Source organism: Micropterus salmoides, unplaced genomic scaffold, assembly GCF_014851395.1.
Source record: "Micropterus salmoides isolate LMB-PRFRI ecotype aquatic unplaced genomic scaffold, ASM1485139v1 Ms_hic_scaffold_2, whole genome shotgun sequence".
Classification (NCBI taxonomy): domain Eukaryota; kingdom Metazoa; phylum Chordata; class Actinopteri; order Centrarchiformes; family Centrarchidae; genus Micropterus; species Micropterus salmoides.
In genome coordinates this window covers 44,841,097-44,847,445 of record NW_024041150.1, presented here as the reverse complement: position 1 = coordinate 44,847,445, position 6,349 = coordinate 44,841,097, and the positions used below count along the sequence as shown (strand labels likewise).

The 6,349-nt window shown below is 41.6% G+C and overlaps 1 long non-coding RNA gene across 1 annotated transcript; it reads right to left on the bottom strand.

Moving 5' to 3' along the window:
- Window positions 1–3,593: 3,593 nt before the first annotated feature.
- On the bottom strand, window positions 3,594–6,349 carry LOC119911710. Its single transcript, XR_005445993.1, has 3 exons — window positions 5,343–6,349; window positions 3,720–3,983; window positions 3,594–3,641 (listed from the first exon to the last, which is right to left on the bottom strand). It is a non-coding gene; the product is annotated as an uncharacterized LOC119911710 (long non-coding RNA).

Sequence of the window (6,349 nt, the reverse complement as noted above, 5' to 3'; positions counted from 1 at the left end):
GTTCTCCTCTCTCAAATTCTGAGGTCAGCAGATAGCTTAACAGTCATGATAATGTGAAGCTACTGTGAGTCTGTCTGTCTGTCCTGCTAACCAGCTCAGCAGCGCAGCTCTTGTCTGTGTCTTGGTTGCTTGTCAGACTGTGACTGAACAATGTTGAGTGAAACATAACTATTACCTTTGATAAACGCTGACGGGCCACAGTATTTATAAACTGCAGCTCAGACAATATAGCCAAGTTGAAAATGCATTCAAATGCGCGCGCATGTAATTAAACCTACCCATTCCAGCAAAAAACATCTGTGGGACCAGTCCAGACGGGATGTGAGGGCACTCCTCAAACATCATTTTAAAACAAGACAGTTTAGTTTAGTTATGGACTAATGCATGATGGGAAGCCGTGGATTCACATTGAATATTAAAATGTTAGCAGCACAGACTGGGCAACATGGATGCACATCTCTCAGTAAATACTTAGTAGCACAAACAGTGAGGGGAAAAAATATTTGATCCCCTGCAGATTTTGTACGTTTGCCCACTGAAAAAGAAATGATCAGTCTATAATTTTATTGGTAGGTTTATTGCAACAGTGAGAGACAGAATAACCAAATAAATTCTGAACAACGCATGCGAAAAGTGTTATAAATTGATTTGCATTTCAATGAGTGAAATAAGTATTTGACCCCCTCTGCAAAACATGACTTAGTACTTTTTGGCAAAATTCAAGATTTCTTTATTGTCATTCCACAGTACACTGTAGTACGAAATTATGTGCCCTTCCTGTGGGGTGGTTTTCCTCGCTTGTGTGGTATTCTGTGATTCAAAACTACCAAAGTAATTGTTGAGGTTGTTGAGGAAATCCATGCTGTCATCACAGGACAGGGGAGCAGTCCTATAGTCCGTGACAGCCCGGATTCCCTGCCACAGTTTCCTGGTGTCTCTGTGGTCGTTAAAATGACCCGGGATTTTTTTGTCCATGTGCCCTCTTTGCCAATCTGATTGCTTTGTTCAGATTGGCTCTCGCAGACCTGAGAGCAGTGGCAACCCCAGATTTGAAGGAAGAGTTGCGGGCTGTGAGCAGGGCTCGGACCTTTGTCGTCATCCAAGGTTTCTGGTTTGCCCGGACTGTGATGTTTTTTGTGACACAGACATCATCCATGCACTTGAGTATGTATCCTGATACGACATCAGCATACTCCTCGATGTCTGTGGTATGGCCTTTGGTGGCAGCATCCCTGAAGACAGACCAGTCAGTGCATTCAAAGCAGTCCTGCAGAGCTGACATGGCTCCCTCCGGCCAGACTGCTTTAAGGAGAGCTTTGTTCTGACGAGCAGGAGTCTGTATGCTGGAATTAGCATGACAGAGATGTGGTCAGTTGAGCCAAGGTAAACGTAAATGCTCTGTATTTGTATAGCGCCTTTCTAGTCGACCACTCAATGTGACATGATCCAGTTTGTTGGTCCCCCTTGTTGCAAAAATCCACATGTTGGTAAAAGTGAGGACCTTTTTCCATGTTTGCCTGATTGAAGTCCCCAGCAACTATAAGTACTCCCTCAGGGTGTATAGTTTGCAGTTCGTTTATGGAATGAGACCGCGTTTTTAGGGCTGCTTTAGTATCTGCATCGGGAGGTATATAGACAGCAGTGATGATTATGGCAGAGAACTCCCTTGGAAGATAGAAGGAGCGACATTTAACTATTAGAAGCTCAGTGTCCGCGGAGCAATGAGAATGAACCCCATCTGTGTTCGTGCACCATCTGTTGTTTATATAGATGCACACCCCACCGCCTTTAGGTTTGCCATTGAGGGCTCCACTTCTATCCACACGGAAAGTAGTTAGCCCCACCATGCTAAAGGCATTCTCTGAGACTGTGTCATTTAACCAGGTCTCAGTGAAAATCAGAGCACAACACTCGCTCACCTCCCGTTTTGTTGTTAAATCCAGTCTGATATAGTCCAATTTGTTCTCCAATGAGCGGACGTTAGCGAGCAGGATTGATGGTAAAGGCGTTCTGCATGGATTAGCTCTGAGCTTAGCACTAGCTCCTTCCACCAATTCATTTCTTTGTGACTATGGTCCCAGCTGCCTTGAAATCATTGATAGGTTCCTCCTGTGTAGTTCTGGGCTTATATATGACCACTGCACCTCCACGAGGTGAGATCTTGCATGGAGTCCCAGACTAAGGTAGACTTGACAGTTCTTTTGTGTTTCTTCCATTTGCTGATAATGTCACCAACTGTTGTCACCTTGTCTATGAAGATTCTCAGTCATCCAGGTCATAGTTATCCAACGAAGGTTAAAATGAAGGGCAACTGGACTTGGTTGAAGATACTGGAAGACGTTTCGTCCCTTATCCAAAGGACTTCTTCAGTTCTGACTGACTGGCAGGGAAACTCAGCTATTTAACCTCAGTGGGGTCGTTATCCCGGGTCATCGATACCGCTGGTTCGTTAGTGTTCCTTTGTTGTCACCTTCTCACCAAGCTGCTTGGCGATGGTCTTGTAGCCCATTCCAGCCTTGTGTAGGTCTACAATCTTGTCCCTGACATCCTTAGACAGCTCTTTGGTCTTGGCCGTGGTGGAGAGTTTGGAATCTGATAGATTGATTGCTTCTGTGGACAGATGTCTTTTATAGAGGTAACAAACGTGATTAAGAGCACTCCATTTAAGGGTGTGCTCCTAATCTCAGCTCGTTACCTGTATAAAAGACACCTGGGAGGCAGAAATCTTTCTGATTGAGAGGTCAAATACTTATTTCACTCATTGAAATGCAAATCTATTTATAACACTTTTGGCATGCGTTTATAGTTTTTCTGTCTCTTATTGTTGAAATAAACCTACCAATAAAATTATAGATTGATCATTTCTTTGTCAGTGGGCAAACGTACAAAATCTGCAGGGGATCAAATAATTTTTTCCCTCACTGTATTCAGCCAAGTTATTTTATTAAACAAAATTATATTTGAAAATATAATTATTGAAGGAAGGAAACCTGGAGGAGCCAGTTTGAATGGGCCTGATGCAGCTGATATCATTAATGTATTGAAAAATTCTATAATTTACAAGAGCTGTGCTGAAGTTTGTCACTATAACTTATAATGCTATATTCAAACCTGCCTTGAGTGAATTTAAAAAGATAGATTGTGTTTTGTAAGATCAATAGATTTTAATGTGTGGTACATTTACTTTGACTTTTTTTGTGTTATCTGTACTTTAACTTAAGTATAAAAATTAAGTACTTCTTCCACCACAGGTGAACGGTGGGTTGAACGCTGACAGATTTCATTCTTGTTTCTTTTCAAAGTGAAATGAATCATCTCTGCTCTCCTGAAACCTGCTGAACTCAATGTAGAAAACAAAACAAGGACAGTTTGAGAATTATCTTTGAGCTGCTCACCTGTGACAGAGATCCAGCTGGATGGAGACTCTCCACGACCTCTGATGTTACACTTGTAGAGGCCTTCATCAGACTTGTTAACATGGTGGATGGTCATGTGACCTGTAGGCTCAGTCCTGATGAGGGAGCCATCTTTATAGAAACCAGCTGGGAGGTTGGAGGGAGGGGTCTTTGTTTTACAGTGCAGAGTGACATCATGTCCCTCCATCACAGGGAGGACAGGACTCTGCAGGATCACTGGTCCACCTCAACACAGAGACAAACTACAGCATTTCATCATTTACACACAGCTTCATCAACACTAACTCCACAGTCTGATCTTACCAGTGACAGTGATGTTGATGGTGTTACTGGTTGCTCCCTCTCTGGACTCACACCAGTAAACTCCGCTGTCTGATGCAGCGATGTAGCTGATGTAACAGGAAGAACCAGCTGGTTCTCCTCCCCAGTCGTCACACTGAGTCCTGGTTCCTCTGCTTGTGTTCCTCCTCAGCGTCCATCCAGCAGAGCTGTCGTCCTCCTCACAGCTCAGAGAGACAAACTGATCTTTAAACAGCTGAGAGCTGCTGGGACTCACAGTCAGAGAGGCTGGAGGAAAAGACAGAAAGATGTGGTCAGAGAAATAATTAGCATGTATTTTCTCCAAGTTTACCAACGTTTTTCAGGTCCTGATTTTCAGAGAAAAAAAACCTCTAAACACAGAGCATTTTATTGTTTTCTGTGACTTGTTTATTGATCTTTTGTACCAATCAATACTTTTGCTACGTCTAAGTCTCCTGTTATGGCAACTACAATGCCTATAAAAATTATTCACTCTCCTTGGATGTTTCACCCCTTTGTTTCTTTTATACATGAAATCAGGTCAATTTGGCTTTTTGACAAGAGTTTGGTGTTCTCCAAACATAGCGTCTAGTCTGATGGCCAAAAAGCTCAAGTTTTGTCTCATCAGACCAAAGAACGTTCTTCCAGGTGACCTTGGAGTCTAGCACATGCCTTTGGGCGAATTCCATGCGAGATTTCATATGAGCTTTTTTCACCAGCGGCTTTCTTTTTGACTCTCTCCCATACAGCTTCGGTCACTCAGTTTGTAAGGACGGACAGCTCTAGGCAGATTTAAACAAGTGCCATCCGCCATCCATTTCTGAATTATGGATTTAACTGAACTCCATGGGATGTCCACTGAGTAGGAAATCTTTTTGTAGCCGTCTCCTGTCTTTTCACTTTTCAGTGATCTTTCCTCTGAGTTGCTTGGAGTGCTACTTTTTTTCTTCATGTTGCAATTGTATTAGGAATACTGATGAACCAGAGACTGGACCTCCCACACACAGGTGTTTTTATACTACAGTCACTTGACACACGTCAGCTGAACTCAGGTGATCTCCAGTTCACTAATTGTGACACTGCTGGTATCAACTAGCTGGACTTCTGTTGAATTAGTTCAGTCACTTTAAAGGGGGTGAATATTTATGCGATCATCTGCTTTACCTGATATATTTTTAGTTAATTGACAGTTTGTAAAAATCCGTTTTTACTTTGATATTAAAGAGGTTGTTTTGCAAATTCTTGTCAAAAAGCCAAATTATATTGACTGATTTCATGTATAAAAGAAACAAAAGGGTGAAAAATCCAAGGGGGGTGAATATTTTTTATAGGCATTGTATAACCCATCAGACATTCAAGAGAGGAAGCACTGATAACATGTATATATTTAGGTGTTTCCACTTCTCTGGTAGCCGCTGCATCCTGCTGTGCAGTTCCTGAATGACATATTTTAACCAGCAGTTTTAACTTTGGCTCCAGTCTGCAACACTGTGACATCAAAACTGCATTCAGTGTTTTATTGTATTTGTAAAGTGACTGTTTCCCTCCCCAAACACTGTCCTAAACACTAACTGTTCTATCAGGGAGTGAATAACTTTTCAGCTGTGACAGAAGAAGTTTGCTCACCTTGGTTTGTTGTGCAGCTCAGCAGTGAGGTCAGAACTAAAGAGAAATCACACTCAGGTTGGTTTCAGGTTTTACATGAAACAAGACATCTGGACTTTCTACAACACAGAACAACCTGCTTGTAGTGAACAGACAAACAGCCACATGTTGATTACATGTGGAATTAAGAAATTATATATATTTAAGGAGACATGAAATGTTTTTTAGATTCATTTCCCCAAACACAGCAGCAGTAGGTAAAATCAGAAGAGCTGTTCATATGCAGAAAAGTGAACAAATGAATCAACACAGCATTTTTAATAAATTTTTGTGGTTACACTATATTTTACAGCACTAATACGACGTAGAAATAAAATGTTCTTTCTTAGACAGTAAACAATTATACTTTGTTACACTATAGTGATCAGGGAGACGTGCACAGACCCTGTAGGCTAAGCCAAAGCTTTAAGCCCCTTATGTGCTGTCTCCAGGCTGAGTAATTGACACACTTTTATACCTTCTTTGGTCAATTAAATTCCAAGTCATATTTGCCATTGATACCTTTGGTTTCTTTTATTTCCCTCCGTTTCCATTGTTTCTCCAGACAAGCTTCATTGTATATGTGTGTGGCTGTGTCCTGGTATGGTGTGTGTGTGTGTGTGTGTGTGTGTGTGTGTGTGTGTGTGCATGCCTATATGCATGGTCATCTGAGAACAAAAGATTTCTATTTATACCCTTGGCTCTTACAAACCTTTTGAAGGGCCTCGTTCTAACCAAGGGCCCATCTCGGCACCCCTAAAAAATATTAAATAATTTCTTGCTCTCTAACGTTAGTTTTTGCAAACTTGTCTGAGTGCTTAATGCTTGTAAATTGATTTTGAAGTTTGCAAGATGTATGAACAACACTGGGTTTTACCAGCCGTGTGTAATTCTCGTATGTATAGATAAGTGTGTCATACATTAACATGCGTTCAAATGTGTGCAGAAACTGAATGTCCAGCAACGTCCTCTGTGCGGACCTGTTCAGA